Raw genomic sequence first — 12906 nt, forward strand, 5'->3', positions numbered from 1 at the left:
CATGTCCATGAGGGACCCACCTTGATGAAATGGTGCACGCAGACTGTCCAGCGTCCCTAGACGCTGGACGTGTTTCTAGTGAAATGTGAACTGATAGTGGGATGCACTAAAAGCAAGGTGTTTGGGTGGGCCGCTCCTACAAGCCCCACCTTAATGTATATATATAATCCAAGTCGTTCATCCTTTTCCTCAGATCATTTTAGGCATTGAGTCGAAAAATGAACTCAATCTGATTTCCTGGTGGGCCATAGCATAAAGAATAGTATTTTTATCGTTGAAATACACCATGATGTTTCTGTACACTAAAACCCATTGAATATTAGGCTTGATGGGTTTGTATTGAGCCATAGAAACCAGTGGTTGGGTTGGATTTTTCTAAGGCAGACCCCACCTGCGAGAAACCATGAGAAAACAGTTGTTTAAAAAAATAAAATAAAATAAAAATAAATATAAGCAGCTGACGCTGCTGCTGCTGCAGCAGCAGAACGCTGTCGTGAACGTGAACGGGCAGGGACCACAGGTCCCATTCGTAAGTCGCACCGTGATGTGTGATGTGCATCCACACCGTGCATTGGGTGAGGCCCCTCCTGGCTATGGGCCACCCCTAAAACTAGCCATATTTGGAACTCAGATGGCCCACGTCACAGGAAACAGAGGTGATTGATCGTCTGCCATTGGAACCCCTTTTGGGTGTCCTAGAAGCCTTGGATCATTATAAAATTTGTTTTCCCTCTTTATCTGGGTCTGCGTGACCTTATCAACAGATTGGATGACATATGAACGTTATGGTGGGCCCCACTGATGTACGTGTTTTACACACACCCTGGTGAAACGGCTGGTGTACCTCACTCCAGGTAGTGGCATCACCAAGTCCATGGGTCCCACCTGTTTTATCCATGCCGTTCATCTATGGGACCCACCATGATGCATGTGTTGCATCCAACCCGTCCAACCATTGTGAAAGCTCATTTTAAGGCTTAAGTTCAAAAATGAGACAGATCCAATATCAAGTGGACCACACTGCCATAACAATGGGGCGAGGATTGAACGTCCAACACTGGAACCCTTGGGTCATAGAAGTTCTGGACCAAAATGAAATTTGTTCTTCCTCCTATTCAGGTCTTCATGACCGTATGAACAACCTGCATGGAAAATAAATATTATGGTGGTCCCTATGAAATTTTCTAACAGTGAAAATCACTATCTCGACTCCTATTTGTGATGCGGTCCAAATGATATTCTGATCATTATCACTACTGTTAAGTATGGTATGGTCCAGATGATCCTTGGATATGATTCATAATTTTTTTTTATAATGTCCTAAAATGATCTTTAATAAGGGATGTATGGAGCATTTGATCGGCCCAATTGACTAGGCCCATCTTGATGTATTTGTGGCCCGCCCATTGAGGCCCACCTTGATATATATATGGGGACCATGTTATGTGGCCCATTTAATGTATCTGAGGTCCATGAGTCGAGGTCTAACGGGATGTACATAAGGCCCATTGCAATTTGTGATTCCACCATGGTTTATGTAATGATGTTTTGGCGGCCATGCCTTGGGAGCAATGTTGGTTTGATGTCCACATTGTAAGGATGATGTTAGTTAAATGTTTGCAATGTCACTCTCCTTAGGGCCCATTGATAGGCCCATACTTGTAGTGTGTAGGCCGTCTAGGCCCACCTTCGTTATGAATAGAGCCCAGCACCATATAACATGTTTAGTATAAATCCATGATTCATGCTCATATGCATCATATGTATGCTTGATATGAGGAGTGACTGATCATAGCATATGCCTTCGAGCAGTTTGTTTATGGGCTCCCTGATAGGTGGAGTTGCCCTACATGAGCACGCAGTACGCGCAGGATTGTTGCATGTTTAGTCGGGTAATTCATGCACTCAAATTTGTGTGATTGTGATTATTGTATGCCCTAGCGACATCAGGGCCAAAGCCTCCACAGACACATCGTGGATGGTTAGATTGTATACTGGAAATACTGTTTCTAGCATCAGGGCGTCATATATGTCCCTAGGTGAAAATCCTTAAATTCGATGGTAACAGAGGATGACTCCAACGTCGAGACTGAATAGATATATGAGCGTACGAGAGCCGAATATCAGGAGGCCACATCTCTCACTATGTCATGGTTGGTTGGAAAGGGGTGTGGCCTTACTCGCTCGAGGATAGGAGGCATTAGTAGGCTGAGTTTGACCAGCTCATGAATGGGTCCGCTATCAACGTGTCGGATAGGTATTGGCAGAATATTGGCCAGGCGGATAGTAAGGTTTCTTACGCTCACTTGGACTATGCGGCTAGGAGAGGGGCAGTGCCATTTGGAGTGTACTAAACCCTGGTGATTATCCAGAATGAGAACTAGACTGATATTTGATGAGCTGTATGTGGATTTGGATGAGGATTGGTATGCTTCAGTTGTATCATGCATCGCATGGTCTTGATATGGCTGATAGCAATCATATCTTGCACTGCATAGCCTTGGTACGGTTGCTTGCATTCATGTACTCATCAGCATGATTCCGCGTTACTCTCACCTTGCATTCTGAATACGCTCATATTGCGCACACGCTTACACCACCCTCTAAGCTTTCTATAAGCTTATGCACGATTGATGTGTCTAGGTGATGCCAGGACATAGCCATAGCCTCGTCGCAGTTGGAGTGTGCAGCCGAGCTTCTGGAGTTTTTGTTACTTTCATTATATTGTATTTCCCTTTCATATGCATTGTACTCAAAGTTTTGATTATAATGGATTTTGTGATGGTGTTCTTGTGGTTATTGTTTGTTGGTTATGTTACAGTTATGCTTATACAGAATCAAAACCTTGTTTAAAATCCTTCTTGTAGGATCCCAGGATCAGAACCTGGTGTATGGGTGCCGGGAGCTGAGAATGGGGTACTACGTAGGCTGTCAGCGCTGGATTCGGTAATCGAAAATTTTGGTGAGCCCAATTTTTGAGTTTGGGGTGTGACATCAATGGCCCTTAGGACCCTTACAACCTTTAGAGATCCCACAATGGAAGTGGGAGCACATGACAACTGAATTTATCATGGGATTGCCTAGGACTCAGCGTAGCCAAGATGCCATATGAGTTATCATTGATCACTTGACGAAGTCAACACATTTTTTGCCAATCCATTCTACCTACATGATTGATAGACTTGCTTGGTTATATGTGGATGAGATCGTTAGGATGCATGGGATCCTAATTTCCATAGTGTTCGACCGAGACTCGAGATTCACATCTTAGTTTTGGATGAGCTTTCAATGAGCTTTAGGGACAACCTTGAAGTACAATCGAACTCTAATTGGAACGTAAATTCCTGCTGATTCCCATTAGGAGCGACCAAAATAACCCTGACGCCAAACATGTCATGTGCCATCAATCCATCAAAGATTAACTTCCATGGTGTGAGTTACACATAATACAGATTAAGGTTACTCGGGGGAATTTGTTCCTCAAGATCTGAAGGGTGGTTGGCCAGGAAGTCAACTATAGCTCTACCTTTCCGTGGCATGTAAAGGAGATCAAACTCAGATAAGGCCAACACCCATTTACCAATTCGGCCACTTAAAATCAGCTGGTTTAGCATATATTTCACTAAATTGATCACTATTATTGTATTCACTCTCTTGGCAAATAAGTAATGCCTAAACTTAGTGGCCACAAAATATAATGACAAGAATAATTTTTCCATGGAAGAATATCGCCTTTCGCCATTGAGAAACGCCCTACTCAAGTAATAAACCTCTTGCTCCTTTTGCATGTTGCCATCTTGTGCTAAAAGGGCCCTAATCGATTCTGTTGAGACTGCAACATATAGCTTGAGCAGTCGATCTTTGATCGGAGGCATCAACACAAATGACTTCATTAGGTATTCATTGATTCTATCGAAAGCTAGCTCGTGTTCTACTTTCCAAACAAATTCGAACCCCATTCTTTTTCATTATTGGGACCACATTTGACATCAATTCCGCATATTTGATCGGTCGGATGAAACTGGCCGTCAGTAATTACTCTATCTCCTCTTTGATCTTGAGGGTAACCTCGGCCATCATATACCTAGGTGGTTGTTTGTATGGCGATACCCTTCTTTCGTGGGTAATCTGTGTTCAACCAGGGATTGATCAAGCGCTGAAACTTCATGGTAATCCCACACAAAGCAGTCCATGAATTCAGAGAGCATCTTTATTAACTCCTCCTTCTTAGGAGATGTTAAAATATTGCATATTATCCCCCATTTATATCTTGGTTTTATGAACATGATAATGCTTAATATTTTATTTTACTCATGTTTGTGTTGCAAGGTGAATTTAAGAGCTTGGATTGAAAAGGGTACTAAAAGCATGAATTTGATGCTCAAGAATCACCAAGGCAAGGGATGGATCTTAGAAAACCAAGATTGAAGAATTCACATGCTAAAGATCCAAGAAAATCAAGTGAGAAATGAAGAGAATAAAAGATTTGAAGTAAAGAAAAAGAATCCTGAAATCGTCCTAAAAAAGCATATTTTGAAACTAGGTCATTCTATGAAATTGCACAGAGTGAAGTCTATTTTGAGAAACTGTGCAGAGTGAAGTATATTTTCACAAACTGCGTAAATTTGAGGCGGTTTCTAGAGTTTTCCAACTAGGTGCGAAAGTTGGAGTTCCACAACTATAAATAGGACTCCCTAGGATGCTCTAAGGCATCTTCTAGGGTTTAAGGAGTTGAGCAAAAGGGTGGAGAAGCCTTTGCCAAGTGTTTTTTTCTTCTTTCTTAGTTGTTTTCATGCTTTCTTCCAGGGTTTTAGATCCAATCATGTCTATAGTTGGCTAAACCTCTTAGCTCGGGCTAAGAGGTGAAGTTTGTAGCATGATGGGATGTTTCTCTTGCTTTAATTCATGTTTATGTTGAACTTCATGGATTCCAATTTGATATTTAAGGAATACTTTCAGTTTTTAATGGTTTATTGTGACTCAAATTACAGTAGATCTGCAATAGCTTTGAGTATCTTCTTTTCCTGATTTGAGATTGTGAAATTAGTAAGTCTTGTTGTTCACATCGTCCCTTGGGCATGGTAGGGTGATGGAATCCTTCCTAATCTTCACAATTCTCCTGCTTTGATATTATGGGATTGGTAAATCCTGTTGTTTGCCATTGTGTCCTAGGCATGGTTTAGTGATGGAATCCCTGCCAATTATCATAATTATCCTTCATTGAGAATTAGGTCAATGAAAGTTCAGATTTTATTTTATTGTATATTTTCCAATTGGATAAGATAGGACTACAATTCTAATTGTGTTACTTAAATCAAGGAAGAGGGCTCCTCGATCACTACAAGTGGATCCTTGGCACCCTAGGTCCCACCTTTAAATTCTTAGTTGTAATTACTCTATTCACAATTACTCTCTCAAATACTTCAGAATTAGTTTCACATCTTCTTTTAGTTCTACTTCTAGTTAATTTCAGAAACGTACAAGTTTTAGTACCTGTGGATTCGACTTCGGTCTTACCGAGATTATCACTACATCGCGACCCAACACTCGGTGTAATATCCTGAATTTTCACGGCCATAGTTTGTACTCGTGCCCGAGAAAACCGCGTGTTAAAATGTATAAACTTGGATGCTTTAAAAATCGCACCATATTTTTTTCGTTTGGATCACATTCAGATACATTCATGAAGGTAATATTTACAAGAATAAAATCAACTGTACTGATTATATTTTATCAGAGTAAAAAAAATAATCAAATGCCCTCTCAATGGGAGCTTATTGCATTTATCGAGTTCGCAGTGGAAGTATAAAATTAAATCCTAAATTGTCTTCTCATTCTTTCATCGTAATCTTCCTTAGGGAGAACGTTCACTAGATCTTTAATCTCTATGTTACCTGTATAATCTGTACGGTTGGGAGAGGGTCAATGCTCTACTCATATTGATGGTTATCCTTTAAGATTAACAATAATTCAAGAGATTCATAAAAAGTAAAGTAAGGGTTTAATACGTCCCGTGCTCCACTAACACGAGGGTATCAGCATGCGCAAACAACCTACATGAGATGCATGCCTAGCAAAGTATGTGCGGCTAATCATACATAGTGATCATCACAATGTGAAAAACAGCTTCATGATAACCGGCTTGACCCGCACTCTCACATACGGATATTCGCCGGCATGGCCAATACTACCGTGGATTTACGTGAACATCTCATGGCGCACGACACATGGGCTGGGTGAATTACGTGCAACGATTTATTCATGGAGCGAATATTTGCGACATCCAATCCCGAAGTGATGTGACACTGCATTTGTGAATTACACACATCGATTTATACACCACTACTAGAAGGCTCAAGGACTTACGTGTCTTGAGAGTCTCTACCCAGAGCGCATTACGTCTATGATAGAATATTTGAATCACTAGTTGTGATACATCTTACACATCACTTGCACTTATAGACATAAATCGAAACATAAAGAATATAACTGAATCTGAATCATGAAGAATATAATCTGAATTATGGAGGACATAAACCGAATCATGGAGGTTCTGGAATAGCAAGACATATGCCCATGCCCTTAAAGATAGACGGCATGAGGCCAACATAATAAAAGGAAGAGTGACAAAGGTCAGCTCATCAAAAGAAGAGTAACAATGGCTAACTCAATAAATAGAAGAGCGGCAAGGGTCAACTCAAATATAGAGACGAGTGGCAAAACCAACTCAAATAAAGCGACGAGTGACAAGGGCCAACTCAAATAAAGAGACGAGTGGCAGGGCCAACTCAAATATAGAGACGAGTGGCAGGGCCAACTCAATAAATTTGATGAGGCATGGGCAGGCTTGTATCCATGGCCTCACATACATTTAGAGATATCACTTATAATTGGCATAATGTTATAATCCCAACAGGGCCAATAATTGTAAGGATATTAACTCAGTTAATTGATAGGATAATTCTCAGAAAATATAATATGAAAGGCGGAATAATTTACACTATTAAAGATGAAAAGGCAGGATAATTCAATCACTAAGGCATAAAAGAGGTAGGATAAAGGCAAAATCAAATAAAGGCATGAATGGTAAGATCATATACATGAAGGCATGAATAGACAAGATGTAAACATCAAGTTGAATTAGTGTAAGCATAAAGGATAAAACCCTTACCTTCTGAGTGAGTACGCGACGTTGGGTTGGATTCCTAACCTAGGACGAACTTAGGTGGCTAATTTTTCTCCCTTTCTTCTTTTCTTTTCTTTTCTTTTCCTTCTTTCTTCCTCTTCCTCTTTTCTTTCTCTTTTCTTTCTCTTTTCTTTTCTCTTTTCTTTTTCTTCCTTTCTTTCCTTTCCTCCTCTCTTTTCCTTTTCTTTCTTCCTCTCTTTCTCGTTTCTACCGTACGGCAGAGGATGAACACTTCTCTCTCTCTCTCTCTCTCTCTCTCTCTCTCTCTCTCTCTCTCCCCTCTTGCTGTTTCTACCTGCTAGATAGCACGCCTATTTATAGGGTGTTAAGTCTCTCCAGAACTTTCCCGCAGGGTCTTTTGCGGAGGGGTTTACGCAAGTTTGTTCCTGCGCAGCGAAACGCATAGGCTGCGGCGTTTGATCCGAGTTCGGAGGGAGAGACCATCCAATCTAACAAAACAGACCACGTGGGGACGGTTTGATTTCTCTTCTTGGCAGTTTTGACGGCAGGGATCTACATGCAGAGCCATCACGGTGGCCCACTACATCCGACGTGCATCGTCTGCGAAAGAGACCCGTTTCCGGCTCTTTTACGGATGTCGGTGGGCCCACTTATGATGGTTTTCCAAGGATCTGGTTAGACCATCCACTTAATAGGTTTGTTTGAGGCCATGGGACAAAGCATGACATGGACCCGTGTTTTGGGTGGGCCACACCACCGATTGATGTGTTGGCTTTCTCATCCTTGCTGTGAATTATATCGGTTACATGGACGTGTGAAAACTATCGGGTGTTTATAGAAAACCCCGTCCAGTCAAGTTGGACGGTTCCGATCACATTCCCACGTGTCCATAGTGGGCCATCGCTCATCCCACGGACGACTGTCCGCACCGACGCGAGAGAGAGGAGAGAGACTCACTCTCGATTTTGGTTTCGTCGGGTCAACCGGCTTTGACCTTGAGTCCCCGGTCCTGTGTACCTCGCGTGCATGCGCAGGACGTGCGCATGCATTGCAGGTGGGGTCCACAGGTTCGTTATTTGTGTGATCTACACCGTCCATTCTTCTCCGTAGCTGATATAAAGGGTTCATCCCAGATTTGACGTGTATATATAGATTAGGTGGCCCAGTTTCGAGGGTTATCATCTGATCTTGTAAATCAAGTCACTTGTACTCTGATCTAAGGGATGAAATTTGGTGTGAACGGTTAATTTATGATTTCTAGGCATGGTACAACTTTTCTCGTTACACGAATCATGAGAACTGAGTGATTTAGAATTCAAGGGTCCTAGTTAGTGGCATTATTGTTATTATTTCTAATCTAAGAGTTTTGGAGAATCCAATGGCTCCAAGTGGTTATGGGAATTTTTCTAAGAAATTCTTACAAAAGAATGCATATCTAAATCATTACAGATAGGGAGTCATTTGTCGTGTCATTCTTGGAAAAGTACTTATGTCAAATCACGTGATGGATGGTATTGTCTTGAAATCAACTATTAGATGGTTGAATTTATTGAATGGAAGTAATTTCTAATGGTTAGGTTTGTGTCAGGACGAGGATGTAAGGATAGGATAGTTGAATTGGTATCGTACACATGTACATATAGGTCAATTTCTAGGTAACACTCGAGAACTTTTAATACTTGGGTATTGAAATGTTCGAGGCGTTACACTTGGGGTTGTGAATAAGTTTTTGGCACCATTGACAGGGATTGACGGTTGCGTTTTCTAGATTTGATTAGTTTTGGATTTAAGTTAAGATTATGATTTATTTACTTTCTATTTTTAGGTTAGGGTTCTTTCTAATTTATTTTTGGAAACTAATTTTTCTTTATATTTCTAGATTTACAATTTTTCTTAATTTATTTTTAGAAACTAACCTAGCTTTCTATTTCTAGGTTTAGAAACTTTCCCTTTTCGTTTTTAGAAACTAGGTTGCTTTTTTAGAAACTTTCCTAATTAGTTTTTAAAAACTTTTCTTTTTCATTTTTAGAAACTAGGTTACTTTTTTCTAGAAACTTTTTCCTAATTTGTCTTTAGAAACTTTCTTAATTTTTTTTAGAAACTTTCCTTTTTCGTTTTTAGAAACTAAGTTGTTTTTTTATAAACTTTCCTTTTTAGTTTTAAACACTAACTCATCTTTCTATTTCTATTTTTAGAAACTTTCTTATTTCTTTTTTAGAAAATAATTCACTTTCCTTTTTCTTTTGTAGGATCCTACCTAACACAGAAAATTCTAATTTGGTAACTTCTTTCTAATTCTCTCTCTTTCTATTTCTAGGTTTCTATTTCCATTCTTTCTTTTAAGTTTAGGTTAGATTCTGAAATTAAGGGCTGAGAGTGTTTTATGCCCAAGTGGGTCCGTGATAACACTCGACGTCTCTTAAGTGAAGGAGGATTAGTTGAGGGGTTATCTATCCATCACAGGATTAGACACCATTCAAGATCGATAGAGCTAACTAAAATTATGGGTGCAAATCAACCAGCCAATCAACCTCCAAATCCTCAACTTAGGGTTAAGAAAATCCATGATGAGAATGAGGTGCATCAAGCACCTCCGCCTCATACTTTACGAGATTATTTACCGTCGGTGGGGGTGAGCACACCTTTCTATATGGTTTTTCCTGAGAATGCAGGACATATGAATATCAAGCCGGGAGTGATCTAACTCCTTCTAAAATTCCATAGACTTGAATTTAAAAATCCGTATCTACACTTAAAAGAGTTTCATGAGATAATAACTACTTTATACTTTCCTAATGTGTTTGAGGACACGGTCAGGCTGAAACTCTTTCCCTTCTCCTTAAAAGAAAAGGCCAAGACATGGTTACACTCACTACATACATATCGATTGGCAGATGAAATAATATAACAAGGGAGTTCACTAAGAAAATTTTCCCATATCATAAAATGAACACCCTCAGAAAGTCAATCATGAACTTTGCCCAAAAGGAAGATAAAACATTCTTCCAATGTTGGGAGCGGTTCAAGGATCTTGTCAATTCATGCCCACAATACAGTTTTGAAAGGTGGCGCATCACAAATTTCTTTTACGATGGACTGACATCTTCCATGTGCAATTGGTTGAGACAATGTGCAATGGGGAATTCATGAATAAAGATGTCAACGATGTGTGAGATTATTTAGACAAACTTGCTGAAAATGCACAATCATGGGACATCTCTCCAAAACCCACAACTTCGAAGCCTAATCAATCAAAGGAAAGGGGAAGAATGTATGCTATAAAAGAAGAAGATGACTTGAGTGCACGGGTGACCATCTCACAAGAAGAGTTGAGACCATGGAATAATAGAAGGATAAGGCTAAGAAAGAAGTTTGCGGTATTTACGCTTGCAACATACATATAATTGAAAATTGTCCAACAATACCTGCTTTTAAAGAAATTCTGAATGAGTAGTTAAATGCCATGAACAACTATCAAAGACCTTTCAGTGGACCTACCGTAAATACATACAACTCCAGTTGGAGGAATGGACAAACTACCACTTAAGGATTCCTTAACCAATTCCTCAATTAAGGGAACCTTCAAGAGGATCCAGTCTTAAAATACCTTCAAAATCAAGAGATTTTCAACCAGAGTATAATGCAGGCCATTCAAGACTTTCAAAGGCTATACAAGGGTGGGAGATAAAAATTTCGAGTGGGGAGAGAGATCTTTCCAACCCAACCTCTCCCCAATCGTAAACCACAATATAAAATTAATGAACTAAGCTCTTCAAATTAATATGTGGAACAATCTAAGTCTATCATCACTCTTAGGAGTGGTAAAACAATTAACAAATCTATTTTGGTAAGGACTGAAAAGTCTAAAGACCTGGAAGAAGACACGGATAATAGACCTAACATTGCTCCACATATATTAGAACCGGAACCTTAAGGCAAGCTGATTACTCCATTCCCTCAACGATTGATCGCACCAAAACCTCTATCAAACTCTCAAGATATTCTAGAGGTGCTTAAGTAAGTGAAGGTCAACATCCCTCTACTAGATGCCGTTAAACAAATCTCTTCACACGCTAAATTTCTGAAAGATCTATGCACTACCAAGAGACGACGGACTATTTAACAGAGAATTTTTCTAAAAGAAAAAGTGAGTACCATCCTCAAGAAAGACGTGCCACATAAGTACAAAGACCTCGGTAGTCTAACCATCACTTGTGTAATTAGGAACTATTGAATCGAGAGCGCACTTCTTGACTTGGGGGCGAGTGTTAATCTGATTCCTTACTCGGTTTATGAATAACTAGACCTAGGTGAATTAAAACCCACTCGGACCGCATTATAACTTGCCGATCGATCAGTTCGTCTACCGAGAGGGATCATTGAGGATGTATTAGTCCAAGTTTATAAATTCCATTATCCAGTAGATTTTATCGTCCTCAATACTCAACCCATCGTGAATATGAGCACTCAAATTCCCATCATTCTTGGTAGCCCATTCCTTGCTACACCAAAAGCAATTATTAATTGTATGAATGGAGTCATGAATTTATCCTTTAGAAAATAATATTGGAGCTTAATATTTTTTTCAATATGAGCAAACAGACAAAGGATGATGACGAGGCCCACGATAATAACATGATTGACTCGTTCATGGAAGATAGAGCGTTCCTGACTCTATATTCTGACCCTCTTGAGACGTGTAATTGGCCAACACCCCTGATTTGGATGATAACACGATTAGGGAGATAGATGTCATACTTGAAACTGTGCCAGTACTTAAAGTTAACCATGGAGGCCATGATTTGAAGATTTTCCCCAAAGTGATGTAATGCCTCTACCGTATAGCTTCAAGACACCGAAGCTTGACTTAAAATCTTTGCCCGCTCATCTTGAACAGGTTTACTTAGGTTAAGAAGAGACATACCCGGTGGTGACTTCATCCTACCTTGAGAAAAAATAAGAGAGTATGCTCATTTCCACTCTCGAAAAAGATAAAGGAGTTATTGGGTATATCATCACAGATCTTGATGTGGTGAATGAACTCCTTTCAGCTGAATGTTTCGAAGATTTCTTAACACACTTTGTATATTTAAATGGTCCAATGATAAAAGAAATAATGGATGCCTTGCAAAACAATACCTATGTGGTTGTTATTAACTGAAGAACCCTTATTTTAAAGCGCCTCCTTCCACAGATCTTGAATGTTTACCATTAAGGGAGGAGGAGCTGAAAGTTGAACCGAAGCCTGAAACTTCAAAATATGTTGAGATTACATCACCTACTGAGAATTTCTCTGAATTTTATCTACTTGTAGTATCTAATTCACCATGTTGCACTAACTCTGAAACTTTCTTTGTCTCAGGTGAATCATATGTACTTTGGACACATCGAGAGATTAAAAGGAAACTTTATACTAAGGTCCACAAATTTCTCTAAAAAATCATGCTCCAGGGCATCCAAGCCTATTGCAAAAAGGGCTTTTGGATGATCTTGTTACGAAATCTACTAAGAAATTTATCAAGATATTGGCCTGAGGAGGAACCTTGTGGCATGAATAAGTAGTCTGCCCTTATTTTCCTAGTTAGGTTTCTTGCTTTCAAAGACTTTAGGATTAGAATAGTTTGCTTTCCACTGTTTAGGATAGTTTGCTTTCCACTATTTAGGATAGTTTGCTTTCTTTGGTTTAATTCTTGTGCTCCATCTTCACACTGAGACCATTCGAAAAGCTTCAAAGTTCCTTATTCAGGTATTATCTTTCC

The 12906-nt window shown here is 39.7% G+C and overlaps 1 non-coding gene across 1 annotated transcript; it reads right to left on the bottom strand.

The window, feature by feature from the left end:
* Positions 1 to 10099: 10099 nt before the first annotated feature.
* Positions 10100 to 10206, bottom strand: LOC131222159 (small nucleolar RNA R71). Its single transcript, XR_009159866.1, has one exon. It is a non-coding gene; the product is annotated as a small nucleolar RNA R71 (small nucleolar RNA).
* Positions 10207 to 12906: the final 2700 nt, after the last annotated feature.

Source organism: Magnolia sinica, chromosome 12 (assembly GCF_029962835.1).
Source record: "Magnolia sinica isolate HGM2019 chromosome 12, MsV1, whole genome shotgun sequence".
Taxonomy (NCBI): Eukaryota; Viridiplantae; Streptophyta; class Magnoliopsida; order Magnoliales; family Magnoliaceae; genus Magnolia; species Magnolia sinica.